Source organism: Chiroxiphia lanceolata, chromosome 1, assembly GCF_009829145.1.
Source record: "Chiroxiphia lanceolata isolate bChiLan1 chromosome 1, bChiLan1.pri, whole genome shotgun sequence".
Taxonomy (NCBI): Eukaryota; Metazoa; Chordata; class Aves; order Passeriformes; family Pipridae; genus Chiroxiphia; species Chiroxiphia lanceolata.
In genome coordinates this window covers 68,637,652-68,650,723 of record NC_045637.1, presented here as the reverse complement: position 1 = coordinate 68,650,723, position 13,072 = coordinate 68,637,652, and the positions used below count along the sequence as shown (strand labels likewise).

Below are 13,072 nucleotides of genomic sequence, written 5' to 3'. Positions count from 1 at the left end.
ACTGAGGCAGAGACCTCAAGCAAGCATCATGTCTTCAATGAAGCAGTGTTTTCCGAAAACCTTTGATGGTGGATTATAAGGCTCCAGAGAAAGAATCACACTTCAGGTGAGAGCTTTAGGGTCTGCCTTTCAAAAAAGGGATGCCAAAATTAAAAAAAAAAAAAAAGCTTGCCTGGAAGGGCCCTATTCATATCAATCTGGATCCTCACTCAGTGCATGTCAGTGAGACTGTCCTGCAGGCAATAGACCTGTGATGACGCACAGAAATGTGCTCATTTGCCTGTATCATTTACGTTTCAGTGTTAATGACTGCACCCACTTTTACAGATCTCAGTTCACCAGGAAGCTGAAGGATAAGAGGTAGCACTTTAGTAAAATACAGCTTTGGACTTCACCAACAGCACAAAGCCAAAATAAGTGAAAAACTGTGAAAAAAATGGTAACTGCTTAAAAAGACTTGATCATAAAGGGAGCAGGAGGAAATTCAGACTTTGCTACCAGAATGTCCCAAAACATCAAATGGTGTTTTAGGATACAGTACCCTTTTCATTACACCACCAGAACACGGTGGTCTGTAAAGAATAAGTACCAGAAAATGAAAAATCTAAGCAACAACTTCTCATCCGCGTGAAGGCAGTGATACTGTGTGTCAGATCACAGCCTTGGCACTGGAGGAACTATGCTGACCTTCCCTGCAAAGTTTCACAGAGGATGTTTTTAATTTTTTCTTGACTTATTCTAGGTGAAAGTGACAATACCTGCTGCACAACATTTCCTCCGAATGCATACAGGCAGTATCCTCCTCTTCTGCTGAGCAGGGTACTTAAGCAGCATTTGCCAGCCAACGTGAAAACTCCAGGAGCCTTTTGCTTTGGAGGCATTGTTTCTTCAGTTCATTATCTATTTATAGTTCTTGCCTTTGATCAATGTTTGTATTTAACCTTGTATTTCTTAATTTGTAGGTCAGTCTGCATTTACCATGGTTAATTTGTTAGGGCAGATTCTTCTTCTCAGTCAGCTTGTTGGGGGAGGAAAGTGTGTTTAGGAGCTGTAAATCATTCCAAACAGATCTCATCTAGTAACCTTAGTAACTGAGTTTTATACTGGAACAAGTAATATTTTTATGCTGATAGTTTTTTTCAGAGTGAATAATAGGAAAATAATGATAAAACAACACATTTGAGGATGAACTTACCAATAAAAACTGCTATAAAAGCAGCAGCCTTGTTTCAGAGCAAAATTATTGCCAATCCTTTTTCAGAACCTCTGTAAATTGTCTCAGAGCAAAGCTTTTCTCCTGTGTACACTGTAAGCTAATTCCTCTATTACTGGATCTTGTAATGCCGACTCTAAGCATATTTTATAGAACCTCGAGTCACAAGCTTCGTTAAGCAGTAATGTGTGCTGCTTTGATCGAAAGGATCATGCAGACTGCAACTTTCATCAAATAGCACTTTCCACGGCAAAGAAAAGGTAAATGCTTCAAAAGACACCAGAAGACTTCCTGCCATATCAAGATAATCTTGAAAGTCTTGATAAGCACCAGCTCTCTGTATGGCACCGCATCTAAAAGTGCCATTAGAAAAAAACTCATCTGGCCAGAAGGCACGTAGACTGCTCTCTGGTGTGATTTCTTACTCACTCAGGAGTTGAGTTTTTGCGAATACTCCTTCCTTGAGCTTAACACCTAGTCTATGCCCTAGACTAGGCCTTAGACTTAACTGCTATCACAGAATCATAGAATGGTTTAGACTGGAAGGTACCTTGAAGATCATCTAGTTCCAACACCCTGCCATAGGCAGGAACACCTTCCACTAGACCAGGTTGCTCAGAGCCCCATCCAGCCTGGCCTTGAACACTACCAGGGATGAGACATCCACAACACCTCTGGGCAAAATGTTTCAATACCTCACCACCCTCACAATAAAGACAGTATCTAATCTAAACCTACTCTCTTTTAGTTTGATTCCATTCCCCTGTATTCTACCTTATAAATGCTCTTATAAATAGTCTCTGTCCACCTTTCTTGCAGGCTCCCTTCAGGTACTGGAAGGCTGCAATTAGGTCACCCTGAAGCCTTCTCTTCTTCAGGCTGAACAATCCCAGTTCTCTCAGCCTTTCCTCATAGGAGAGGTGCTCCATCCCTCTAATCATTTTGGTGGCCTTCCTCTGGACTCACTCCAATAGGTTGATACCTTTCCTCTGCTGGGCTCCCCAGAGTACAGTACAGTGCAGTACTCCAGGTGGCATCTCACCAGAGCAGAGTAGAGGAGCAGAATCACCTCCCTCTCCCTGCTGGCCATCCTGCTTTTGATGCAGCCCAGGGTATGATTGGCTTTCTGGACTGCAAGTGCACATTGCCGGGTCATGGAAACTAGACCTTTATCTGTGATGCACCAGATGGCTGATCTGAAAGGTGGTTTCAGAACATGTTTAACACATGTCACATCCTCAGACATAACTCTCTTCAAACCGAGTAATGAGAGAAAGATGGGAACTTCTCTTACAACAGCAGGTGGCCAAAGCCCATCTTTACTTTATCACTGCCCTAGGAGGCAGGAGACCTCAGCTGAGAGGGAGGTAGACTCACACATACCACATCTCACCTCTAGTTTACGCCTCCCAGTTTGCGTGGATTTGGCTCTTTTCAGTCAAATGAGGGGATGATATCTTTCCTTCTTGCCCCTTGGGGAAACAGCTCTAGCCAATGCCTCCAGGACATCTGCTAATTTTTTTTTAAGGAAAACATCATCTGACCCATGAACATTACCATTCTGGAGTGATGAAAGTACCATCCTACTGCTCCACAAACACACTCCTAGGCTAGGCCATTCTTTTGGTTAGCATAGGCCACGTGCTTCAGCATGGTGGCCTGGAAGCCCCTGTCAGAGGTGTGGGACTTCCTGTGCACACAGGTGTGTAATGCAGGGCTCCAGGTCCTGGATTGCTCATCTCAGCATGGTGTGTTACAACCTCTGACTTTTAGACACACTAGTACCTTTTCAGGTCTAGCCTGAGGGAACGTTTCTCAGCGTACTGTGAGGCTTTGAATACAAACCACAGCCATGGTGACTCCTCACAGACACAAGTACTTTGTTAAATCAGCACTAAGTTTTGTCACAGGTCTTATCATACTGCTGTGTCCGGGCTGAAACAGTTTGCTATTCAGTACTGTGGCCCTCACAAGTAGTGAGCAATTATTTGGGCCAAGAAAAGCAAAATGCCATGGAAACTGAAGTGGGATATTATGTGTTCCCACAGGGCAAGAGTCATTGGCTTTCTCTGTGCAAAACATGCCATCGGCTCTTAAATAAAAACAGGCTGAAAGGCTCATCGGGACAGCATGGGGACAGGCTCTAATCTGCTTTTGATAGCATAGATATTCCACACAGACTTCAAGATTACCCCCTGTGTGAAGATTGAGTCACCTGTGACTCGTGTAGCAAAATATCTTCTCTGGGACACCAGCTTTTCCCTTTGAGCCCATTTCTGTGCCACTCCCAGCAGCTGACCTGCTTCAGAAAGATACTCAACTCCACTTATCTTCTCTGAGAAGAGATAACATCCTCTATGAGTCATAACTACAGCACAAGGTCTTTTCCAGTTGGAGAGGTTCAGTGGCTTGGCTGGAAGACAGAGCTTCCCTCTGCAAAGCTACCTCATACTACTGTCACTTTCTGGTTTGTACATCTGTCATCATCAGCATGAAAGCATAATAATGCCCCAGACACCACTTGCAGCGAAGGACAGTATCAGCCCCTGCCAGGACTCTTTTTTTAGCCACTGCAGATTTACAGAACGGCCTTTTAATAGTTTTTTATTGCGAATTCCACTTTCTATTACTCTGATTACCTACTTAGACCATCTCTTTAGTCTTCTCTGGGTATGAGATGAGCATCATGTTTGAAATCTGAAGCAACAGCAGGCTCTGTGTCCTTTCTCTGCAAACAGCAGGCAGCAGGCAAGACTGAGGAAGGTGCTCAGCATGAGAGACAAGACAAGATGGAAGCAGGAGGAATAAAGAGTAGCCTTAGAGCTAACACAGCTTTTCTAACTGGAATAGCATGGCATGCTCAGTGGCAGAAGTACTCGGAAGCTACTATTTCTTGGGTGCCATTTAATGTCCAACAAAAATAGCAGGAACTGAGGGTATTGAACACCTGGAAATATTTGATTTTTTGAGATTCAAAGTCAACTAAATACATCTTTCTTTGCACAAAAAGCGAATCCAAGAACCACTCTCAAAGACCCATAGGAGAAATGAGGCTAATCAGGGTAACTTTTAGATGCTGATCATCATCCTTGAAGCTTTCCTAAGAGATTTCCTTGTTCTGCCTCCTTTTTTTCCCTTTAAATATGACTGAATTGTATTTCACCATATGTGTCAGAAAAGCCTTACATCAGACCACTTGAAGTATAGCTCTCCCATGATATCAAGACTGTGAATTAAAGTTCGCTTTTGGCAAGCTCACAGAGAGTCTTGGTCCCTATCTGCTAAGTACATTAGGTTTCCAAATAATTTCACGAGCGGTTCCAGATAAGCACACAGTAAGAAGGTGAGGCAAATAGACTTATGACTTCTGTTTTCTTCCTAGCCAAGTTTTTCATCTCAGAAGTTACAGCACAAAATCACTTGGACGTTTCTGTTACTGGTGACTTCTAGACTGTGCTAGCACGACAGCAAATTACTGAAGAAGGACATGGCAGCACTGATATGGCCACAGCACCACAGAAACCAATGATGCCCTCACACATGGGGCATGGCTTTTATGAATGGGGGGGTATTGAAGACACTTGGGGTTTTATTGTTGTTTTCAAAGCTCACAAACTCAGGCTGGGGTACTTGTGGTTGTTAAGTTTCTACAGCTGGGTAGTCAGAGGGGGGGAGGTGGGAATCAAGGTGGGAGTCCTTTCTGCATTTGAGTTGATCACAGTTGCTTGTGCTTTTGTTCAGCCTCTAGCAGAGAGCGCTTAACAACAGAAAAAGAGACTGCAGCTTGGAAATTTTAGTTCTTTAATTCACTCACTCATGATCACCCCTGAGAGGACAGAGGTTACATTTATATAAGTTTAATATTTATGAGCCATGAAACAAGATGTTTCTGGTGAATAAAAGGTGAACTTCTATGCGTGCATGTAAAACTGAACTCTGTTTGGCCTTGATATTTTGAAGATAAAGTGTTGAACTTGAACCCAGAGGAGGAATTTGTTCAGACCCTCCTGACCAAAAAGGTGACACATGCTTGCCCAAATGAATTAAATTACCGTCTTTAACCTCTCGGTGCTGCTACTGACATTGACATCACCACTTAGCTGCAAACAGTCCAACCCTTTTGTCAAGAAACTCCAGCTCCTGTCATCAAAGTGTTCATTAGTTTGAAATGAGGCGCTCTGACAGAGTTTGGACTTCATAACCTTGACTTCATTGTGCACTATGAAGCAGTTGCATTATTTTAAGTGCTTCCCTCGTCAAGTTACCTTCCCTGTTGCTCTGATGTTCCTGTTTTCATATGTGTCCTTCATGTAAGAAGCCAAAGAGTTTAATACATAATTTAAATACATACTATGATCTCTGCTTTCCTTTCACATCTCCCAGGAAAATTAAAACCAAGGAACAGAAAAACCTGTTCTATCTGGTACACATATCTGTCCCCCATTGCAAGTTGTGCCGACTCCCAGTGAGGGAGATTGCGACTTTTCCTGCTGTTTGCAGGAAGAAGCAGGGTAGCACAGTTCTCCTGCCTGAAATCTCACAGTACTGGTGCAAATGAGGGCTCCAGCAATCTCCTGCAGCCCAGCGGTGCCTGCTGGAGGGCTGGGTGGTGCACCTCAGGAGTATATTTCCAGCATGCCTTCACCAAGTTTGCCTTCCCAAGAGGAACCAGTGACAAAATATAAAGTATGCATAAGCCTAATCTTAGTAAGAATGGCTTCCTGATTGTTGCCTGTTTCTTCTGCCATGCAGCTAATCTTAAAGCTGCCATCCTCTGTTCTCTGTTAGCACACACTCAAATAGGTGAGGGTCTCCCACTAACTCATTGTCACCAGCTGGCAGTGACTGCCTGTACCTCTGCACCCACCTAATGCAGCAACTGAACACAGTATTTGCACTCAGAGCTTCACACCTAATAATACTTCAGCACCTCTTTAACTGCTTTATCCATTTTTACCCATTTGCAAGCCTCAGGCTCCCTACAAGTAGATGGTAAGTGGATCTTGTAAATTAAAAACCTATATGCTGCAGGCTTTTAGCATTTAAAGGCCCAAAAGTTCCCCTAGTTCATACTGTCTGCCATTAACATCAACTCCACTGTCAGCAGGTAAATCTGGTGGTAATATTTGCCTATTAAAAATTCTATCACAGGCTTCATTCACTGGCATTATAACTTTCTAGTGTTAGAGAGCAAGTTCAGAGGATTGCAAATGTCTGAAAGTGTTCTGCCCAAGGAAGATAAATGTCCATTTTAAATCAATGTTTGTTGACAGAGAACTAGAAAGGACTTAAAAGAAAGAAGAAAATAAATCTGTTTGTCCTGGTATAAATGAGTTGCTCTTAATGGGCTTTTCTGATAACACAGAAGAGGCAGTTGTGTCCAACCACAGCCTCAGGGGGTAAGAACAATATTCTCCTCTTGACTTAGATATTGATCTACTGGGTAGCCTAGGGCTTTGTGACATCTCCTACTCCTAGTTCTCTCAGCTGATGACGGGACCAGGAACGAGAGTAAACCATATGTATTTGAACAGCAAGGACAGTCATCCAAGTGGCCCACCTTTAAAACATAGATCAAAACATTTCTTTTTTTTTTTTTTTTCCCGCTTCCTTATGGCTTATGTTCTTCTCTGGGAGACTGTTTTCACTGTAAGTCTTAGCCAAATAAGTTAATGACTGTGAACAAATTGGTGATGCCGTTCTCTCTCTGATCTCAATCATGCTTTTGAGAAAAATATAAGAGCTTTGAAACCGAAAAACTGAGGTCAGCTTGAATGCATGATATGAAAACATTTTGAACCTCTGTGCTTTAAATCTTATATTTTCTGAGCCGCTCCATGGGAATATTACATATCCTACAGGAATGTTGTAAAGAGTAGCTAGAGTATCACTGGAACAGTCAATCATTTTTACAGGGATGAAGTTGGGTCATGTTCTGTTAGGGGACTTTGGAGATCTCAATTAGCATGTAGGTACAAAATGCTATTGAAATGTCAGATGTGTGCCAAGACAGGGTGGGCTAATTCAAAGGCACAGGGCAGAAAGCTTCTGGAGTACCAAAGTTATGCTTGGTGCTCTAGGGCATAGAAAAAGCACAGAATAAAATACAGTTCAAATAAATAAGATCATCTTTCTTATGAAAAAGACAGTGATATTTAGTATTTCTCCCTCAAGGCTTATAACCAGCTGCCACTCAGGCAGAATAGATAACACAATTTTCGGACTAATCCATGAAATCAGGAATTGGAATACAAATCTTTCCAAGTGTTGTTTTTCCTTCTGAGTACCATGACTTCTCAAGTGTGGTGGCTCTACTGAATAAGGAGGCTGTTAGCCCTCTTCAAGATGTGTTCACAAATCGCAGAGGAAGAGTCTGCCTAAGATGGAAATGCAGAAGGATAGGTTAGATAGATGGAGATATGCATGCACAAATCACTAAGGATCAGTTTATGAATATGTTCTGGTGTTATTAAAGTCTTCTCAGACATTAATGACATCCCACACTAAAACCAGGTAGATTTTATCTTTTTTGGTAGGGATCAGATTCACTTACTGAGGAAATTCAGAAGCTTGAAAAGCCATTCAGCTCTTCGCTATCTACTGTTTTTTCTCAGTAGCTTCACAAATGCACTGGAACTTGGCAGAAGTCTGTAGCTGTGGTAAATGTGCATGCCTCATGCTACTCCCAAGTTGAGTATGGAACCCTCACATCAGACCATTTGTTCTTTCCTGTTCTCACCTGCTCTCCAGTTATCCTACTCCGCTAACTGCTGTAGCCTTCCCGGAATCTGGAGCAAACCCCATACACACCCAGGGTGGGAGTGCGAGTGCTTCAACACTGGGCAGTGGCAGGGATGCGCAGAGGGATCTCTGCATTACTCTGAACTGTGGAGAACCATTTCCCAGGGTCTTCTGCAGCTTTTAAGGTTTGGGTGGGGTCAAGGAGGGGAGATGACAAATTTTATGTGTTCGGTGGCCAATCTGTTTACGTGTGTGGAGAAGCATCACGGCAGGGATGGCTGACAACACTGTGATGCTCATGTCATCACTCATGCATCCGAATTCTGGCTGCAGATTTGTTTGCTCTCTGTCACAGGGAAAGGCACAAGCACAGAAAAGCAGAAAACAGCTAATTAGCTGTCTCAGTTTTCCAGGGAATCAAATGGATATGTTTCAGAGAGAATCACAGCCTTCAAGCAGAGACTGTGGGTGAGAGGGGTAAAAAGTGGTGAAGTAAGGTTTTCCATGAGAAAACTAATTTGTGTGAAGTTGATAATGAGTATTGTCATTGCAGTATTCAGTTGAATCTCTTCCCAACAACAAACTCTAGAGCAAGGAAGCAGAAGGAAACTGAGCCTCCATCTTCTTTCTCAACAGATGTAGCCTGGTTTTCTTCCTCCTTCAAAAGTGGACAATTGGTCTGGGCATGGTGGGAGTGAATTCAGTGAATTCTACAACTTTCTGCATCTTTCTCTCTACTCTACAATAGATTGACTGAGCTTTGGTCATATGGATGATGAGCGCTTTGAGCTTTTTTCTGCAAAGCCTGCATTTGTGTAGGAGCCAGATTACTTTTGCATGGGAAATATAATTTCTTACAGAGTTATCCTTTATCTCACAAGCCAAATCAGCCATCACCAATTCAGCAGTCTGAGACCACACACTGAAACTTAGATGACTAGTCATAGCCTGGGCAGCAAGAATAGTGAATCAATGAAGTCTGGAGAAAATCTGCTGAGGAATATTTGGTTGGGATTCCCAGCTAGGAGAGACTAAAGATCATCAGAAACTACAAATTACTCAATAAATATAGGTTCTATAAACAACTTGTGAACAAGAAGAGAAGTGAATAATTCATCATTATTTGCAGGGAAACATCTCATATTTATCTTGCAAACTAAGCTAATTAAATCCAGGAATTATGGAGAGATTAGGAGAAATATTTAAGATTAGAATTACACATATAAATTATATACATATAAGTTATACTTTATATATAAAATTCCATAACTTGAACTTTTTTTTAATTTCATTTTTATAGAAATTTTGGCCAGGAGTTTTCTATTACTTGCAGCTTTGTATTGGCAGCCAGCAGAGAGTCTCTGCAGCAAACTTCCAAGATATTCCTCAGAGTATGTTTCTTTGAATAAGCTAAGAATGTACTTATAACTGTGAATTTCCAAGGCCTGAGTCCTATGACGGTCTTAAAAAAAAAAAAAAAAAAAGGAAAGAAAAAAGAGAAAGAAAGAGAAAAAGTTAGTAACACTAATAAAGAATTTGATATACACTAGTTTTAGCTGACTTTATGTAATATCCTTTATTATCCTTGAACCTTCAAATTTCAGGGACCCTTGCTTTTCTAAATCTCTAATTGTTACAGGAATGAAGCCTAGATCAGAGGTGAGAGATGCTAACTCAGTGAGTTTATTTTTACTGTCTTAAGTCAGACCTAAGACATTGCTATAGTATAGTTTGCCTTTCCTATCTGATGTGGGCTTTCTTCATGCTAAAGTTTTCTGGGGCACATTCCTTAGAAACAGAGAGGTTTAGAGACAAAGAGCTCTCTGCTGGGCATATCTGAAACTACCAGGCCAAGAAATAAAATAACTGGGACTTCTTATTCATGGTTTGCTGACAAGTTTGCTAGAAGTTGTCATTGTTTTTAAACAAAAACTCACAACTTGTCCCAGACCTGGAAGACTGGGTTTCTACTGAGATCTACATGTTTTGCTTCTTTAAGAAGGATCCCAAATCAGCCAGCTGATTTTGATAAATTAAAAAATATCAAATTGTAAGCATGGGAAGCTGTCTCTAAAGCTGGTGTTTTAAGTACCTAAAATTAGGGGACCAGAGGGTCCCTTACTCTTGATAAACTCTTACTCATTATTTTTCTGATGTGTCCAAATTGCAAGATAAAATTATAAACTCAATAACTGGCATGTAGAAAGGCCTAAATTTCTTAATTCATTATGCAGGGAAGATTACCTCAGAATGGCATATCATCTCAAAACTGGATTTTTATACAGCTTGAGAATTAAAACTGTATTAGACTTAAGATTATCTCACATTCGACCAGCACATTGTCACAGAATCTATTTTAAGCATTCAGAAGTGTCATTATCACTATTATTATTGCTCATTACCTAGACTAATAAGAGCTCCAAGCTCCTGCCAAGGTTATAGAGCCAGTACAAAAGGAACTTTACGGTTATCATTTGCCTAATACAGTTCAAAACCTTCAAAATATTTCAAAACCGTCTTTAAAAGAAGAATTTCTTCAAATTCTGCTCAGAGGAGTTTTTGCTTTGTTTAAAAAGAACAAAGAACCATATTTTAGATTTGAAATCAGGCCAAGACTGAAAACAAATGCAGCCGTATAACCTGCTGTGAGACAGAAAATATAAGAAATTATTTTCTGAAGAATGTTGCAACAGAAAACAGTTTTTGAGCAGATGAAGAGGAGCCTTCTCATTAAATAAAAGGATTAGAGCAAAGTCTGAACCATCAGAGCTTGCCTGACTTTCTTCCCTTTTATGCATTTTGACTCAGCTTTAGTCTTGGCAGAACACCTGTATTTGGTGTGGAGTTGTTATCTTTCAGTTGCAAGAAGATTTGGGAAGATGGGCATATGTGTGACAAACTAAAATATGACACACTTCTGTATGTTATAGATGGAGAGGCAAATGGACCCAGCATCAATGAGTAAATGTTGCAGGAATGCATCGCCCCTGAGCTTCAGATTTGGTTGAGGAGTGACTCTCAAACGGATGTCTATGTCTAAAGGGAAAATGGCCAACAACCAGCTTGGCACTGGCAAAACACAGGCCACCTCCTCAGCCAATGTGACCTACTGGAGGCTGCATCTGCCTGGCAATTGCAGTGCAACCATGAGAAATCTCCCTGGGGCCTTCACTCTGAAACCATCAGTTTAGCTAAGACTGAGACAAAGGCCTCAGTCACACACTTTCCATGCCTGAGGGGACTGCTTAATAATTCTGTCTGCTTAATTTAAGAGCCCTCTACTATCAATCTTCTCCTCAAAGTTATCAATGGACCACGATCAAGCCACATCCTAACCTTCTCTTTGATAACTTAACTCTTGGAGGATTATGTCTTTTGCGTTTATATTGTCCTTTTTGTTAGTTTTCAAAATTTCTTTGCACCTTTTCATTGTCCTTTCCGCATCAAAGACATTAGAACTAGAAACAAATGCCAGGGATGTCTTCAGCAGCCCTGCACAGAAAGGCAAACCTCAGCCTCCGTGACAATGGTGAGCATCCTTCTGGATGAGGCAACATGGCAAATATTAATTGGGACTTTATTCTTGACCTTATGAGACAGCAGGGAATAAAGAACAAAGTCATAGTGGGCAAACTGCCTCGAAGAAAAAGATGCTGCCGCTGACTACAACAAGCCACCTACTGTGCTAACATGCTGGACTTGTATTAGTTTATTTAGGGTTTAGTGTGAATTTCTACCATACATGAAAATATTTTTGATCATGCAAGAAAGAAGAGGTCAATTTTATTCACTTTTTTTTCAGGGCAACAAAGATGCCCACCTAGTGTGAATGGAATCCTGCTCAGAAAACAACTGAAGAGCAGAGACTGGGCAGTATAAGCAGGGACAGTCACTGTGATCTCTTTGTCAGGGTCCTGAAACACTCAGCTTCCTCTTTCGAGTAGTGATGAAATTTAAACTATGTGAGATAGTTTAACATCTGTGAGTATGGAAAGGTTTGACAGGGGACATGGACTGCTTCTGGCACAGCAAGAAGCACAATATGCATTACACAGAAATATGGTGAGGGAGGCACAAGGCTCCTGGAGCAGCATGGTGATAGGGGATACACCAAAAAATCAAGACAGTACACAAGTTAAGTTAAAAGTTGGTGGGGTGTTCTTTTTTTTTATAATTTATTTTAATTAAGCACCTTATTTCCAACTATACCATCTGTGGTATCATGTTTGGTCCTCATAAGGTACTCTCAAAAGAAGGATAATCATGAATTTAGTAACAAAATAGTACTTTTCATATTTCCTGTAATATGTTTCTAGAGTCTTACCCATATGTTTTCAGAAGGTTGTATCATAGATAATCAGTGGGAAGCCAGGAACATGGTAATAAATATGTATGGTAGCAAAGCTGAGAAAGAAAGTAATGTGCTCTCCCCCCAGACCCATTTCCTGCACTCCCTCTAAGACAAGTAGGCAGTAACATGTTTTCATTCCAAGTATCTGGTCACTGGAGCAAAGAAAGCAGCCTCCACCATGAGGAAAATGGGCAAAATAGAGGCATATTAACATGAAACGGCAACAAAGAAGAGAATAAACATTTTCCCTCCTTAAAATAATAGTTTTAGTATAGCAGCAGCTTCAAAGGAGAAACAGGTTGTGTGAACTGCTTGACACACTACATTACATTACATTATTCTGAGGACAACACAACAACTCACTCTAAAACCTGCAGAGACCAGTTTGAGAGCTGGTACCACAATGACAGGAAAAAAATCTGCCCTAAATCTGGGAAGAGTTTTTGACAATTATCTGTTCAGAAATACCTCAAGCACAACAAGAATAGTGTCTAAAGCACAGCTTGTAAACTGCCATCATTTATTAAAGTGAGGGAATTTTGAGAGCTGGGAGGTATAAAACTGAGCCTCTGGGAAAAGGAAACGACCAAGAAATGAAAGAGTCAGAGAATGCTGCTGTAAAAGGTAAAACATGTAAAAGAAGTTAAAGATGGAAAAGTCCTGCTAGGTCATGTAAGTCAGTGCCCTTACAAGTGTACAAGAGAGAGAGAGAGCAACAAAAGTGCTTTGGGTTCAAACATCATACACTGGCTGAGGTTGCAGCGACA

General features: G+C 41.1%; 1 long non-coding RNA gene across 1 annotated transcript; it reads left to right on the top strand.

Moving 5' to 3' along the window:
• The first annotated feature begins 11,395 nt into the window (after positions 1–11,395).
• LOC116796818 lies at positions 11,396–11,912 on the top strand. The gene is made up of 2 exons (XR_004360510.1): positions 11,396–11,483; positions 11,757–11,912. It is a non-coding gene; the product is annotated as an uncharacterized LOC116796818 (long non-coding RNA).
• Positions 11,913–13,072: the final 1,160 nt, after the last annotated feature.